The sequence below is a fragment of the Pseudophryne corroboree genome, chromosome 3 (genome assembly GCF_028390025.1).
Source record: "Pseudophryne corroboree isolate aPseCor3 chromosome 3, aPseCor3.hap2, whole genome shotgun sequence".
Lineage (NCBI taxonomy): Eukaryota > Metazoa > Chordata > Amphibia > Anura > Myobatrachidae > Pseudophryne > Pseudophryne corroboree.
In genome coordinates, this window is record NC_086446.1 from 15,931,688 (window position 1) to 15,949,397 (window position 17,710).

Consider the following 17,710-nt stretch of genomic DNA (forward strand, 5'->3'; position numbering starts at 1 on the left):
GGCCCCGCCTAACAGACTCAGTTTAGAAAATGTGCACAGAGGAGCCGGTCACGCTTATGGAAGCTCCTGAAGAGTTTTCTGCATTTATTTTATGTTATTTTCAGGCAGGACTAGGTGGCACCAGGCTGTCTGCTTCATGGGACTTAGGGGGGATAATGGCCCAACCTCTTGAAGGATTAATGGTCCCGTTCCCCGCTGTTAGGACACTGGCTTCTGAGGGAAATATTTGCAAGTCCCACTACGGCGAGTGTACATTCCCGCAGCACGCCGCCACCCCTAACAGAGCCAGAAGAGTGAACAGTGGGGAGTACTAATCCAGCGTCCTGGTTAGCGGGTCGACGGCCATTATGGCGGCATGAGGGTTTGAAGATGCATGGTTTCTAACCGGCGCAGACTTATGAGGGAGCGAACTGAGTCTCAGTAAACTGTACACAGTACCTACACTGGCAAACACAGACTTAAAACGGCTCTGACTCCATTTTAAGCACTAAATTACCTCAGCCAGTATATAAAAAAAGCGGGAAGACCGCTCGCCATTGCGGGGGCGGGGCTTCACTATGAGCGGATCCAGCAGCTCACCAGCGCCATTTTTCCTCTGCATTGGACGCTGACTAGACACACCCAGAGACCCACTATAGCAGCGGTGGCCAACCAGTGGCTCTTGAGCCACATGCGGCTCTTTCTTTATTCAAATGTGGCTCCCAACACTCAAAATCACATGATCACAACAGATCCGGAAACTGCTGCACTCCAGCCAGACACGCAGCAGCACTACGGGCACTGAGAACTGAGGGAGCCAGATACATGAGGTAAGACACCCACCGGCAAACAGAGGACACATAAGGGGCTGCAGCAATGGCATGAGTTGTGGGGGCTGTAGTGACACATGAGGGTGGGCTGGAGTGACACAAGGGGGAGCTGGCTGGAGTGACACAGAAGGGTCCTGGCAGTAGTGACACATGGAAGAGCTGGCTGGAATGGCACAGGAGGCTGTTGGCAGGAGTGACTCATGGGGAGCTGGCTGGAGTGACATAAGAGGGTGGTAACAGGTGTGACACATGGGGGATCTGGCTGGAGTGACACAGGAGGGTGCTGGCAGTAGTGACACATGGGAGAGCTGGCTGGCGTAACACAGGAGGGTGCTTGTAGGAGTGACTCATGGGGAGCTGGCTGGAGTGACATTGTGGGGTGCTGGCAGTAGTGACACGTGAGAGCTGGCTGGTGTAACACAGGAGGGTGCTTGTAGGAGTGACTCATGGGGAGCTGGCTGGAGTGACATTGTGGGGTGCTGGCAGTAGTTACACATGGGAGAGCTGGCTGGAATGACACAAGAGGGTGCTTGTAGGAGTAACATGGGGGAGCTGGCTGGAGTGACATAGGAGGATGATAGCAGGAGTAACATGGGGGAGCTGGCTGGAGTGATACAGGGGGGAGCTGAAGTGTATTGTGTGAATCTGACCTTTTCAATTATTTTATGTGGAAGTGGCTTTTTTAATGTATTTTATACCAAGGGCGTGGTCTAGCAGGCACAAGGCCACACCCCATTTTTGCACGTGCGCCTTCGGCGTGAGGTCGGCTCTTTTATGTACCTAACTAGATTTTTTGGCTTTTTGTCTCTTACTGGTTGGCCACCCCTGCATTATAGCATGTGCTTGGATCACAAAAGCCATTGCTAAATGGTCAGGTAACCTAATTGAGGGGTCAGATTCCTTATCTAGGGGGGAGGTTGTTTTACTCTTGCAACATATACAGGACTCTGCAAACTTTATGGTGGAAGCCATAAAAGAAATAGGTTTGCTTAATGCATGCACCACTGCTATGGCAGTGTCCGCTACGCCAGTGGACTGCTGATGCGGATTCCAGGAAAGGCATGGAAGGCCTACCATTTACAGGTGAGGCCTTATTTGGAGTTGAACTGGATAAATGGATCTCCAAAGCTACTGCGGGTAAGCCCGCATATCTTCCTTCCACAGCTCCCCACTCAGGAAGGCCTACTCAGCTTCCAATTTGCAGTCCTTTCGGACAGCCAAGTTTAAGGGAAAAACCAGAGGTTCTTCTATAGCCACCAGAGGTGCTAAAGGTAAACCACGAAAACCAGCAACTGCAGGTTCACAGGAACAGATCTCGCGTTCTGCTTCCTCAAAGCCTTTAGCATGACGGTGGACTGCGATGCCTGGAAGACCAGCAGGTGGGAGCCAGACATACATTTTTCAGTCACATCTGGACGTCATCATGCCAGGATCCCTGTGACATAGGATTTATCTCCCAGGGCTACAGACTGGAGTTTCAGGAGCTCCCACCTTACAGATTCTTCAAATCAGGCTTACCAGTTTCTCAGGAAGCAAGTATAACCTTACAGGACGCCATTCAGAAATTAGTACAGACTCAGGTCATTGTTCCAGTTCCACCTCATCTGCAAAACAAGGGATATTATTCCAACCTGTCTGTAGTACAGAAACCGGACGGTTCAGTAAGGCCATTTTTGAACCTCAAGTCATTGAACCAGTACTTACGGGTGATCAATTCTAGATGGAGTCTCTGAGAGCGGTGATCTCAGGTCTGGAGGAGGGGGAATTCCTAGTGTCTCTGGATATCAAGGATACGTACCTTCACATTCCAATCTGGCCGCCTCATCAGGCTTATCTATGGTTTGCACTGCAGGACTGTCACTTCCAGTTCCAGGCCCTGCCATTTGGTCTCTCCACGGCACCGAGGGTGTTCACCAAGGTGATGGCAGAGATGTTTCTATTACGTCCTTGAGGATGTTGGGGACACCAAAAGAACCAAGGGATATAGACGGATCCGCAGGAGAAATGGACACTTTAAGACTTTCAAAGGGGCGTGACCTGGCTCCTCCCTCTATATCCCTCCCCAGACTCAGTTTTAGAAATGTGCCCGGAGAGTACACAGGCACACGGGGGAGCTCTTAGAGTTTCTCTGAAAAGACTTAATGTTAGGTTTTTTATTTTGGAGAGATCTGCTGGCTACAGACTCCCTGCTTCATGGGCAAGAGGGGAGAGCAGTCTAGACCCACTTCTAATGAGTTTCAGGGCTCTCCTGCTGCTGACAGCTGCTGAGGGGAGAAGAACGCCGGGCGCTCCTGGATGCTCCCTCCCACAGCCTGCCGTCCCCCCTCTTCAAGCCAGAAGTCAGAAGACAGGTGAGTATGTGAGGAAAAGACATTGATTCGCTCAGTACGCGCCAGGCTCCCGGACAGTACACACCGCTGGGTGCAGGGCGCTGGGGGGGGGGGCGCCCTGGGGAGCAATTTGGACCTCAAATAAGGCTGGCATGTATAGATACAGTGCCCAGGCACTGTATATAACCTGATAATGTCAATATTATCTTAAACCATTAAGCTATACCTTTAAACACAGTTTTACCATGGAGCCGCTGCGGCCGCTAGACTTAATACACACGCTACGTACTGTGTACGCTATTTGCGCACAGAGTCCTGTATCATTTATGCACTTAGCGTACACACGCCGCGCTGTGGGTACAAAGTACACGCTGTGGGTACAAAGTACACGCTGCGCGTACGCACACAAATTTATATACTTTAAACCGTATTAGTAATATAATGCAATGATATGATTACACCTTAAACCTTTATGCAGCAAAGCACTGCAATGATGTTATAACTTAAACCTTACGTAGCGCTGACGGTATAAAGTACCCGCAGTGCGTACACTTTATCAATACACTTTAAAACCTTATACAGTTTGGTAATGTAATATGCTTTAAACCCTAGCAGGGAAATGAGGATACAACACAGACATGTAGTCAACCGCTGGATTCTAAGGCCACAGTGGATTATTTGAAAGGGGATTAACAGTACAAATCATACACTACAGGCTAACGAGATAAATCTACAACAGAATAATGGCTACAGTCAATGTACATACGTGAGAATGTTCGCTTGCGCAACCTGGACCAGTCCTCCGCTTATCAGGTAGAAAGCGTTCAGAGTCTTCTGACCGGCCAGGCAGCAATAGGCTTTTTATACACAACTTCCATACACAATACAATGGTTACTGTAATCGCATTGTCCATTGGACACAGAGATGCATCTTTACATTACAGGAGAGGTCATAGGTTGATTTAAAAAGGTGGGCGATGTCTTTTTCAACTGCTCTTGGGGGTGGTATCCTCTGGATTCCCGCCGCATACATAATATACAGTAAATACAGTTTATATCTATATTCTACTTCTGCACATAACTATACGCAGGAACATGCAATCTTTCTCTAACCAACACCGGAATGTTACCCTTAAAATACCCTACAGCTGGATACCAGACATCACCTTATAACCTTAGTCTGTCCCTTCCTATCATGTAAAGACGAATACCTTCGTTCTGGAATCATTTAAACAGTTCTAACTTTCTGATGTATTGTAAGGAGACTATGTGTACAATATGCGCTATTTGGATTAAATCTGTAATGTGTGGATAGCCCTCCATGCGCACACAAACTCTACCGTAAATGCGCATACCACGCACTAAGGCGCATGGCCGTGGGGAGCTACTTTACGCAAATTGCGGATATGTGCACGCACGGCAGAACGAGTGCGCACGTAGGGGCCATTGGTGTGTGGTTTGTACTTGGTGTGTATGGTTCAATATTTTTCGACTTTGACAAACCCCCGCCAGGATAAATAATTAATGAAATAGCGGGACCGAAGCGCGCCATTACAGGGGGCGGCGCTTCGTCACCACAGCTCACTTGGCGCCATTTCCTCCTCCAAACAGCACCGCTGGTCCTTCCTCAAATCAGCAAGTACCAGGGGATTTATTGCAAAACGGGGGGGGGGGCACAGTTATTATTATTATTATTATATAATATAGCGCTGCAGCTCTGTGACACTTCAGGGTGTTGTCAGACCTGCACAATTTGGCGCTGGGGTGTGAGCTGGCTATCTCCCTTTGTGTTCCTGACAGGCTTTGTGTTTGTGGGCTGTTTTTCTAGAGGACGACATGTCTGAGGCAGAGTTCTCCTGACCAGGGGATAACTTATTGGGGACACCTCCCGTGTTGGGGGTCCCTTTGTCGGCACAGCCGACTGCTGACTGGTTTTCTACGTTTAATGCTTTGAATGCAAATGTCACGCTTTTAAGTCAACAATTTGCTCAGTCTGAATCCAAGATCCAGGTATGGCAGAGATCTATGGAGGATGCTATATTGCACCAGTACCCTATGGGTTCTCTCAAACATAATTTTGACCAGTTAGCTGACACTGACACGGACTCTGAAACCGATGTCGGCTATGCAGATTCTAGGTTAGATCCTAAATTGGCAAAGAGTGTTCAGTATATGATTGTGGCAGTTAAAGATGTTTTGCACATTGAGGACCCTTTTACACCTGAAACCAGGGTCCTCATTTACGGGGAGAAGAAACGCTCGGTAACATTTCCCCCCTGTTTTGAACTGAATAATCTATGTGAGGGCATATGGAATACCCCTGATAAGAAATTCTTGATCCCTAAAAGAATTCCTGTGGCGTACCCTTTTCCCGCTGCTGATAGGGAAAAATGAGAGACACCACCCACGGTTGACAAAGCCCTGGCGCGCTTGTCTAAACAGGTGGCCCTCCATGTGGCTCAGTCAGCCGGCTGACCGTAAGCAGGAGGCTACTTTAAAAGCAATTTTTGCTACCATGGGGACGCAGCTCAGACCTCTGTCTGCGTGGGTGAGTAGCGTTATTGAAAAGTGGGCAGACGGGTTGTCTTCGGGTTTGGATACTCTTGATAAGGATACCATCCATATGACGCTGGGTTATATCAGAGATGCAGCCGCGTACTTGAAAGAGGCTGCTAGAGACGCTACCCTGCTGGGTGCTAAGGCAAATGCTATGTCAATTGCAGCTAGGCGAGTGCTCTGGACTCACCAGTGGAATGCTGATGCAGATTCCAAGAAAAATATGGAGTCTCTCCCCTTTAAAGGTGGCAAACTCTTTGGTGACGGTCTTACTGATTTAGTGTCGGCAGCTACCGCGGGTAAGTCGACATATTTACCTTATGTTCCTGCACAACAAAAGAAACCACCATTATAACATGCAGTCCTTTCGGCCCAACAAATATAAAAAAGGCCGAGGAAATTCCTTTCTTGCCCACAGAGGCAGAGGAAGGGGGAAAAGGGCACCCGCCTCCTCATGTTCCCAGGAGCAGAAGTCCTCCCCGGCCAAGGTAATGGTGGAAATGATGGTTCTCCTCCGCAAGCAAGGAGTTACAGTTATCCAGTACTTGGACGATCTCCTGATAAAGGCGAGGTCCAAGGACAAATTGATACAGGACATTGCACTGTCCCTGTCCATTCTGCAGTGACACGGCTGGCTTTTAAACTTGCCGAAGTCACAGTTAATCCCGACAACAGGGTTGGTGTTTTTGGGCATGATTCTGGACACGGTCCAGCAGAGAGTGTTTCTCCCTTTGGAGAAGACTCTGGAACTTCAGAGTTTGGTAAAACTCATACTGAAACCAAAAACAGTCTCCATTCATCAATGCATTCGGTTGCTGGTGAAAATGGTTGCAGCATACGAGGCCCTCCAGTTCGGAAGGTTCCATGCCAGGGTGTTTCAGTGGGACCTGTTGGACAAGTGGTCGGGGTCCCACCTTCATATGCACAGGAGAATAGTTCTATCTCCCAACACCAGAATCTCACTCCTGTGGTGGCTCCACAGCTCTCACCTCTTAGCGGGATGCAGGTTCGGGATCCAGGACTGGATCCTAGTGACCACGGATGCAAGTCTCCGAGGTTGGGGGGCAGTCACTAAGGGGGTGACCTTCCAAGGAAGATGGTCAGGTCCAGAAAATCATCTTAACATAAACGTTCTGGAACTGAGAGCCATTTACAACGGCCTTCGACGAGCAGATCATCTTCTTCAAAACCTGCCAGTCCTGATCAAGTCGGAGAATGTCACGGCAGTAGCATACATAAACCGCCAAGGCGGTACAAAAAGCAGAGCAGCAATGGCGGAAGCCACAAAGATTCTTTGCTGGGCGGAGAAGCATGTAAGCAATGTTCATTCCAGGAGTGGACAACTGGGAAGCAGACTTCCTCAGCAGACACGACCTAAATCCAAGAGAGTAGAGTCTCCACCAGGAGGTCTTCACACTGGTGACAAGTCTCTGGGGGGTTCCCCATATAGACCCAGGGACCCTCAGGCGGCGGCAGTGGACGCACTGACGACACCTTGGGTGTTTCCGTCGGTATACATATTCCCTCCGCTTCCTCTATTCCAAGGGTTCTGAGAATTTTGAGAAGAACAAAGGTTCCAGCGCTCCTTGTAGTTCCAGACTTGCCAAGGAGAATTTGGTACCCAGATCTTCAGACATTACTGATAGAAGATCCCTGGCCTCTTCCTCTTCGACAGGGGCCGTTCGTTTATCAAGACTTAAAGCGGCTACGTTTGATGGCATGGCGGTTGAACGCCAGATTTTAGCCCAAAAGGGTATTCCCAATAAAGTCATCCCTACCCTTATCCTTGCAAGGAAGGGTGTGACGTCATAACACTATCACCGTATCTGGAGGAAATATATTTCCTGGTGCGAGTCCAAGAAAGCTCCAGTGGACAAATTTGACCTTGGACGTTTTCTCCATTTTCTACAGAATGGAGTGGATGTGGTCCTTAAATTAGGCTCCATAAAGGTGCAGATTTCTGCGTTGTCAATTTTCTTTCAGGAACAATTGTCCTCACTTCCTGAGGTGCAGACCTTTGTGAAAGGGGTCCTGCACATCCAACCTCCCTTTGTGCCCCCTGTGGCACCTTGGGACCTTAATGTGGTTTTAGCATTCCTTAAATCACATTGGTTTGAACCTTTACGTAAAGCGGAGTTGAAATTCCTCACGTGGAAGGTTGTCATATTGTTAGCTTTAGCATCCGCAAGGCGGATGTCTGAGTTGGCGGCCTTGTCTCACAAGAGCCCTTATTTGATTTTTCATGAAGATAGAGCAGAATTGAGGACTAGACAACAGTTTCTTCCAAAGGTGGTTTCATATAAATCAGCCTATTGTGGTACCAGTGGCTACTGGTGCTTTGGCTGAGGAAAAGGCTCTGGATGTGGTCAGAGCTTTGAAAATTTATGTCGCCAGAACGGCTGCAGTTAGGAAAACAGAGTCTCTGTTTGTCCTCTATGCTCCCACTAAGATTGGGTGTCCTGCTTCCAAGCAGACCATCGCCCGCTGGATATGTCAAACGATTCAGCAGGCTCATTCCACGGCAGGCCTGCCGTTACCGAAATTGGTTAAGGCCCATTCCACTAGGAAGGTGGGCTCGTCCTGGGCGGCTGCCCGGGGTGTCTCGTCAGGGTCAAACAGGTTTGCTAAGTTTTACAAGTTTGATACCTTGGCCGATGAAGACCTGAAGTTTGGTCATTCGGTGCTGCAGAGTCATCCGCACTCTCCCGCCCGTTATAGAGCTTTGGTATGATCCCTTGGTTCTTTTGGTGTCCCCAACATCCTCAAGGACGTAATAGAAAACAGGATTTTAATACCTACCGGTAAATACTTTTCTATAAGTCCGTGGAGGATGTTGGGCGCCCGTCCCAGTGCGTACTGTATCTGCAGTTTAGTTCTGGTTACACACAGGTTGTGTTATGGTTTCTTCAGCTTGTTGCTGAATTTTGTTCATGTCCGTTGACATGTGTTCAGTTGAATACCATGTTATTCGGCATGTTTATGGCGTGAGCTGGTAATAGGCTCACCTTGTTATTAATTCCTTTCCTCGAAATGTCCGTCTCTCCGGGCACAGTTCCAAACTGAGTCTGGGGAGGGATATAGAGGGAGGAGCCAGATCACGCCCCTTTTAAAGTCTTAAAGTGCCCATGTCTCCTGCGGATCCGTCTATATCCCTTGGTTCTTTTGATGTCCCCAACATCCTCTACGGACTTATAGAAAAGGATTTACCGGTAGGTATTAAAATCCTGTTTTCTCCTCCAAAAACAGGGAGTGAGCATTATTCCGTACCTGGATGATCTTCAGATAAAGGTGTCGTCCAGAGAGAGGTTGTTGGACAGCATTGCCCTCTCAACCACATTACTCCGGGATCATGGGTGGATTCTGAACCTTCCGAAATCTCACCTAGAGCCAACACGGAGGCTTCCATTCCTGGGGATGACACTGGACACAGTCGCAGAAGGTGTTCCTTCTGTTGGAAAAGGCATTGGTAATCCAGTCGATGGTTCGGGATGTCCTGAAGCCAACCCAGATATCGGTGCATCTATGCATTCGTCTTCTGGGAAAACTGGGAAAAATACTTCAGTACAGAAGGTTTCACGCAAGACCTTTCCAGCTTGATCTGTTGGACAAGTGGTCTGGATCGCATCTGCACATGCACCAGAGGATTAGTCTGTCGCAAAGAGCCAGGATTTCTCTTCTACTGTATAGTGGCTTCCGACTTCTCACCTAATCGAGGGTCGTCGGTTCTGGATTCAGAATTGGATTCTGCTAGCCACAGACGCAAATCTTAGAGGTTGAGGAGCAGTCACCTAGAGGGTTCAATTTCAGCGAAGATGGTCAAGTCAGGAAGTTGTCCTTCCAATCAACATTCTGGAACTCAGGGCTATATACAACGCTTTTCTGCAAGGCTCATATCTTTTTCAAGATCAGGCCATTCGGGTCCGGTCAGACAATGTGACAGTGGTAACGTACATATACCGACAAGGCGGAACAAAAAGCAGAGCTGCAATGTCAGAGGTGACCGGCATTCTCCTCTGGACAGAAAAACACGCTGTGGCGTTGTCAGTGGTCTTCATTCCGGGAGTAGACAACTGGGAAGCAGACTTCCTCAGCAGACACAACCTGCACTCGGGTGAGTGGGGCCTACACCCGGAGGTGTTCAGGTACTTCATACGTCGGTGGGGATATCCACAAATCGACATGATAGCCTCTCGTCTCAAGAAGCTCAAGCGGTATTGTTCCAGGTCGAGAGACCCACAGGCAGTGGTGGTGGACGCTCTGGTGACTCCATGGATCTATCAGATGGTGTATGTGTTTCCTCCACTTCCTCTGATCCCAAGAATTCTCAAAATAATAAAAAGGGAAAAGGTTCAGACAATCCTCATTGCTCTGGACTGGCCAAGAAGGGCCTGGTACGCGGACCTTCTGGAGATGCTACTAAAAGATCTGTGGCCTCTACCGTTTTGCGAGGATCTCCTGCAACAGGGCCCGTTTGTCTTTCAAGACTTACCGCAGCTACGTTTGACGGCATGGAAGTTGAATAGCTAATTCTAGCCCGGAAGGGGATGCCGTACAAGATCATCCCGACTATGATCCAAGCCAGAAAGGGGGTAACGTCTAATCATTACCACCGTATTTGGAAGAAATACATCTCTTGGTGTGAGAACAGGAAATTTTCTGCGGTGGAATTTCATCTGGGACATTTACTGCTTTTTCTATAGTCAGGTGTGGATGTGGGCCTATGTCTAGGCTCCATAAAAGTCCAGATTTTAGCCTTATCCATTTTCTTTTAGAAACAATTGGCTTCTCTCCCTGAGGTCCAGACATTCTTGAAAGGTGTTCTGCACATCCAACCTCCCTTCGTGCCTCCCACGGCACCTTGGAATCTCAATTTAGTGCTGTAGTTCCTCCATTCGGACTGGTTTGAACCGTTACTGAAGGTTGACGTAAAATATCTTACGTGGAAGACCGTCACACTGTTGGCCTTGGCTTCAGCAAGACGTGTGTCGGAGCTGGGGGCGTTGTCTCACAAGAGCCCCTATTTAATTTTCCAACAAGATAGAGCTAAACTCAAAACTCACCAGCAATTTCTTCCAAAAGTGGTGTCTTCTTTTCACATCAACCAAACTATTGTGATTGCGGTTGTTACCGAAACCTCTGCTACTTCAAAGTCTTTGGATGTTGTGAGGGCTTTGAAGGTGTATGTAATGCGAACGGCTCATCACAGAATTTCGGACTTGCTGTTTGTTCTTTATGATCCCATTAAAATTGGGTGTCCTGCTTCAAAGTAGTCCATTGCATGCTGGATCAGGTTCACTATCTAGCATGCTTATTCCACGGCAGGATTACCGGTTCCAAGATCTGTAAAGGCCCACTCGACTAGGTCAGTGGGTTCTTCTTGGGCGGCTGCCTGGGGTGTCTCGGCTTTACAGCTCTGCCAAGCAGCTACTTGGTGAGGTTCGAACACGTTTGCTAAGTTCTACAAGTTCGATACTTTGGACTCTTAAGGACCTTAAGTTTGGTCATTCAGTTCTGCAGGAACCTCAGCACTCTCCCACCCGATTTGGGAGCTTTGGTCCTTCCCCATGGTAAAATGGTTCCCAGTATCCTTTAGGACGTAAGAGAAAATAGGATTTTAATTACCTACTGGTAAATCCTTTTCTCGTGGTCCGTAGAGTATACTGGGCACCTGCCCAGTGCTTCGTACTTCCTGCACTGTTATTTCATTAAGTATTGTTGATTTGTTCAGCCATTGCTGTTCCTCTTTTAAAGTTTGGTTTGCATGGCTTTCCTCTTGTTCGTGTGTGCTGGTTCGGAATCTCACCACTGTCCTTTTTGTATCCTCTCAAAGTATGTCTGTCTCCTCGGGCACAGTTTCCTAGACTGAGTCTGGTAGGAGGGGCATAGAGTGAGGAGCTAGCCCACACTATCAAATTCTTAAACTGCCCATGGCTCCTATGATAAAGCTAAATATTTATCTTATTTAAAACCCTTTAAGAGGCCTAAGAACACTGTACGCTATTGACGTATGGAGTACCGTAAGGGTACGCACGTTGCGTAGCAATCGCTTAGCCGAGGTCGAGACGCTCGAGCGTCACGTTCGCTCACGGCCAAGAGATCACAGGCAGGCATGCTATTGGCTGCCGACTAACATAATGGTTCGCTATAGCGTAGCGGACGCTGTATCGGGAGCGGGCCGCTCGAGCGACACAAACGCTCGCGAGAATACGCTGTTGGTATCGGGCACACTTATAGGTGAGCGACTACCGTAATGCTACGCTATCAGCGTAGCGGACGCTCGAGACCATGAGGAGATCACGAGCGGCGCAGACGCTCACAATGTTAAACCTTTAAATCTAAACCATAAACAATGTAATATGCTGTAAAACCTTAGTGTAGAGATAGGGTGTAGATGCAACACAGTGTAACCTTATTAACTTAAAAGCTGTTTGAGCGTCACCGACGCTCTGTGAATACTTAACACTATAATAAATACACAACTACCGGGCTTAGGGTCTAACGCCTTATATGAATATTATACTTGCAAAAAGAATAATACAATACAAGTCATACACTACAATATAACATAGACTAACTAACCAGGTAACTACACAGGAAATACAATACAATACTATTACGTTTTAAGAGAATACGAGAGAAAGAGGAGAAGAGAGAGAGAGAGAGATATGGCCCATAATAACAAGAAAGACAATATGATTGCGGAGAAAACTTACGCACAAGGGGAACGATCGCATGCGCCTCTGGACATCCAGCTCCCGATTTTCAGCAATGAGAACCGTTGAAGTGTGAGCTGGATGTGATCGGCTTGTCTATTTATGCCCCACACACAATACAATTCAATGGTCCCTACAATCTCATTGTTCATTGGACACAGGAATTCCTCCTCGCATTATAACAAAAGGTCATAGGTTGATTCATACAGGTGGGCTGTGACGATTTCCAACTGCTCAGGTGGGTGGGAAACTAGGTTTCCCGCCGCATGGATAAGTAAGTGCAAATAATAGTAAATGGACATAAACTTCTTATGTCCATAACTATTCGCACGAGCGATTAATTCGCTTCAAACCAACACCGGAATATTGCTAATTAAATATTCTTCCGATGGATACTAAACACCACTGTATTACTCCTGTCTGACCCTTCGTATCAAACAAAGAGGGATTTCTCTGTCCATGAACATGCTACATTAACTAAACTTTCAGATTCTATCAAAGGGACCATAATCTACAAAATACATTATATAGTGAAAATATGTAACGAAAGAGTCGCCCGCTAGACGCATACAATCTCTACCGTAAATGCGCATACCGTGCGCCTGCGGGTGCCCGCAACAGCGAGTATGCGCACGCACGGGAGAGCGCACGCATGCGCAGCAGGGACCTGTATGAGGTACAAATATGGCAGTGTGCATCGTGATATTTTTCTGACTTTGACAGTCCACCCTTTGGCAGTCAACAATAACTGCCACTTCCTAAAACATTTCAAAACGAGAAAAATATATGTCAGGGGTTAATACATTTACATGGTTGGGTAGGGGAGGAGAGGAGAAGGTAGGAAAAGGGTATGACCTAGTGAGATAGCAGAAGCATGTGTGTATGAATCCGTGTTTTGGGGGGTCATGTATCATCGTGCCGTACGTGTTTTAAATCAAGCTTCGAGGCATTGCGAAGTATACATTTGAATTCCTTCTTATCCCGTGGTACGGGTCTGTGGATGGGCTGTCAAACTTTACCGAGCTCTTTTCGGCTGTGGTTGTAACAAAATGGGGAGCACATTTTAGTTGATGATACATGAATGGGGGAATATGTGATTGCTGATATCTGTGCCTGTATTCCCTATCGACTATGTGTGTAATTACCTGAAGGTTGTAGAGATGAAGAAAAGACATAATTACGGTAAATGCAGTGGTATTCTATGTCAGGTAAATGAACATTTGTCGGTTGAAGTCTTGTTCGGTGTCTGTTGAATGCAGTCTTCTTTGTGCTTTTGCCAAAAGGCGTGTGGGCAAAAAGCTTTGTCAATGTCCATAGACTTACAAAAGTGTTGGGCTAGCGTAATTTTAAAATTTCTAGGGAAACTGGGGGTCTATGGCAAAGTTCATCAAATATCTGTGTATAAGGTTGTCAAAACTTCTTCTTTAATCCATCAGTTGTCTGTATACAGGATCATCAAATTCCTCGTCCAAGTGGGTCTTTTTACCTTGGAGAAAACGGAAAAACAGGTGAAAGAAACGGACCGTAGAAATCGCTTTTTCATCACATCATTGTTTCTACATTTGGGTCATAAATCAAATCCATTGGAATTACAATTTCCTCACTCCTTAAACTCATTACCCTGGTACTACGTTTGCACTTCATTAAAGCCTGACCGCATCTAAATATCAAGCCAATCGTTATGATAACACCTAAGATACATAGAAGAAACTTCCCAACATCCATTATGACTCCTTGAGCCCATTCTCCTAAACCAGAGAACCAATTTCGCGGGTTCAACCATGACACCCAACCAGTCAGCTCATTACCTACAGCAGCAAGAGTGAGATTGTGTCTCCTGCGAAATTCCCACTTCAATTGGAGAATATCGTCCATCTTTTGGTCTATGACCTCGACCGGGTCCTCGGTACTATTTGTAATATATGTGCAACATTTCACGCCGTACTGCGTTGCCAGTGTGACACAATATCCACCTGTCACTGCCGTGAGATAATTGAGAATCATTCTATGCTGAACTAGTTCTGTTTTATAAGCTTGAAGTTCTCTTCCAGTATACCTAAACGTGTCATCATACATTTCTGTGATATTGTCTAACAAATTTGCGAGCGCAGATATGTATTTATAATTCAGCACTCCTCTGGCGGTGCGAGTGATGTCTAACGCGATTAGAAACTGAATCCCGGTGGATTCATGGATCATGTCAGAGGCCGGATGCTCTGTTCTTTCTATCAGGTGCCGTTTAACTACGTGCTCGTAATGGGTATGAGTATAAGGAGCTTGGGCAACACGGTGTATATCTTTCATTTTGGCATGTGATACAGTCATTACTTCAGGCAGTACTTTTCCAATATAACACAATCCTTCAGAGTTTGGGGCAAGCCACTTATACGCCTTCCTCCCGCATATGAAATATGCATCATCGGGGAGAACATATGCGACGGAGTAGGACATAACCATATTACACATCTTCCATGTGAAATCTCCTAACCCTAATTTTCCCATCTGTCTAGTACACGTATCAGCTTGTACGATATGTGCACAGTATCCTGGTAATACCTCTCCAACTCTCGTAATCCTACTTCCTAGGGTATACCTATATCGGAAATATTTTCCACTACCAGCTATGTGGCGTATAAGTTCTGTATCTGTCGGCATTCTATCTGCTCTATATGAAAAGGTCATGGTTTGGTTGCTCCATGACACTTCCCAATTTCCCGGCTTTCGGGGATTGGAAATGTTAAAACATATTAGGGATCTATCCACATGATATTGGTGGAGCTTCAAACTAGGAGGACTGGAGATATTAAACCTCCTGTCCACCGGCCTCCCACCACTTAGCTCAAGTACCTCACCTATCGTTAAAGGAAATGGTACTAGTCCTGATTTGCTATGACCTTGAGGTACTTGAGAGCATACCCAACAATCTGTTTGATTTAACACACTACCCACTAAGGAGTGATAGTCACTCAAGGGATGCCGGTCCATGTGGATATTAAAACTGGATTGGCATTTCTTGATGCACCCATCCTCAACTACATTGTCACAGAGCCTACAGATACAGTTTTCTTCAGCTAACAATCCTTCACAATTCCTTCTATGGTCAATGCTATCGGATCGTTTTCTGATACTCGCCTTTGCTTGTTGGTTATGTTGTTCTTGGGAAACTACGCCTCCATCTCTGTCATCAGAACCCATTCCAGAACCTCTCTCGACCTCCATGGTACTCTCGCCGGAACAGACTGCTCTGGTCAACATCATGGTCAACAGGAAAATCCGGATCACAGTCTCTTGAGGCAAGTCCATCTTAGGAGGAAACGAAGAAGAATGAGAAGGGGGAAAAATAATTTGAGGGAGAGGGGATGGGAAGTGGAGAAAAACAATAAAAGGGAACAGGGAATCGACAACTGCTTTTGATCTTGTGATTCTCAATGCTCAGGTGCCGCCTCAGTCCTCCTGGAACAGACACTCCAGTGATACAACTTCCTCTACCGTCTGTTCCTTATCACGGGACCTCTCTGGATCAGCAACCTTCTTACAATGGGACGAATGAACCCAAGTCTCTCTCTCGGCAACTTTCAATGCTGTAGTGCTAGTCAATAAGACTTGGTATGGTCCTTCCCATCTGTCAATAAGGCAACCTGAGCGTAGAAAATTCCGTATCATTACATAATCCCCAGGTTCAATGTCATGACAATTACTATCTGGTAAATCAGGAATCACCAACTTCAAATTATCATTTTGATTCCTTAGCTGTTTACTCATGTTAATCAAGTATTTTACAGTCACTTCATTGTTACACTTCAAATCATCCTGAGGGTTAATCATAACATGCGGTTGTCGACCAAACAAGATTTCAAAGGGAGACAGATTAAGAGGGGACCTGGGAGTGGTTCTGATGCTGTACAGTACAATGGGTAAAGCTTCTGGCCATGTCAATCCTGTCTCTGCCATAACTTTGCTCAGTTTATTTTTAATAGTGCTGTTCACTCTTTCCACCTTCGCACTCGCCTGTGGACGGTATGGAGTGTGCAGCTTGCTATCAATTCCCATCAACTTACACATTCCTTGAAAGACATCACCTGTAAAATGGGTACCCCTATCACTTTCAATTATTCTAGGGATACCATATCTACATACAAATTAGCGGTATTTGTGGCCGCAGGAAATGCTTCGACCCAATTTGAGAATACATCTATACAAACAAGTACATATTTCAAATTTCGACAAGGGGGTAATTGAATAAAGTCAATCTGTATTACCTGAAAAGGACCGCCTGTAGGTGGGATATGAGATGGTTCTGTTGGTATTGCCTTTCCGATATTCTTTCTCAAGCATGTAAGGCATGACATTGCTCTCTTACTTGCATGAGATGAAAATCCTGGGGCGCACCAATATGCTCTTACCAACTTGCACATTCCTTCCTTGCCCAGATGAGTCAGCCCGTGAGCTGCCTCAGCTAAACATGGGAGATATGCTCTGGGGGCCACTGGTTTACCTTGTCCATCCGTCCAGAGTCCTGAGGACTCCTGGCCATATCCCTTCGCCTTCCAGACTGCCTTTTCCTGTGAGGAACACAAATTTTGCATTTCACACAACTTCTGTGTGTTGATGGTATTAAATACCATCAGTTGTGTGGTGTCTGTCTGTCTGGGGGTACCAGCTGCTAACTTAGCTGCTTCGTCTGCTCGGCTGTTACCAAGTGATACTGGGTCTTGGCTATATGTGTGTGCTTTACACTTGATAACAGCCACTCTGTCGGGTTCCTGTATCGCTGTTAGAAGCCTTTTGATGTGAGCTGCATGCGCTACCGGTGTACCAGCTGCCGTCATGAAATTTCTGAGGCGCCATAGGGCTCCGAAATCATGGACTACCCCGAATGCGTATCTAGAGTCGGTGTAGATATTGGCTGATTTGCCCTTAGCCAATTCACATGCTCTGGTTAGGGCGACCAGTTCAGCAACCTGGGCTGAGTGAGGTGGGCCTAGCGGTTCCGCTTCTATGGTGCCTTGGTCATCTACGACTGCGTATCCAGTACACAAGTCTCCCGAGTCTGACTGTGACAACTACCGTCCGTGTAGAAAGTTAGATCTACATCTTCCAGTGGGTTGTCACTGATGTCAGGCCTTGCGGTAAAATTTTGGGTCAAATATTCCATACAATCATGTGTGTCCTCCTTTGTATTAAATCCTCCTTCCCCACCACTCTCATCCTCCACCCTTTGTGCCTGTCCAGGCACACCTGGGAGATATGTTGCAGGATTTAATGCACTGCATCTCCTTATGGTGATGTTTACGGGGGCCAT

At 46.8% G+C, this 17,710-nt stretch overlaps 1 protein-coding gene across 1 annotated transcript in view; it reads left to right on the forward strand.

The window, feature by feature from the left end:
* The window catches only part of LOC135056952 (zinc finger protein 585A-like), a 234,035-nt gene that overhangs the window by 31,922 nt on the left and 184,403 nt on the right, over positions 1-17,710 (forward strand). The window lies entirely within an intron of this gene.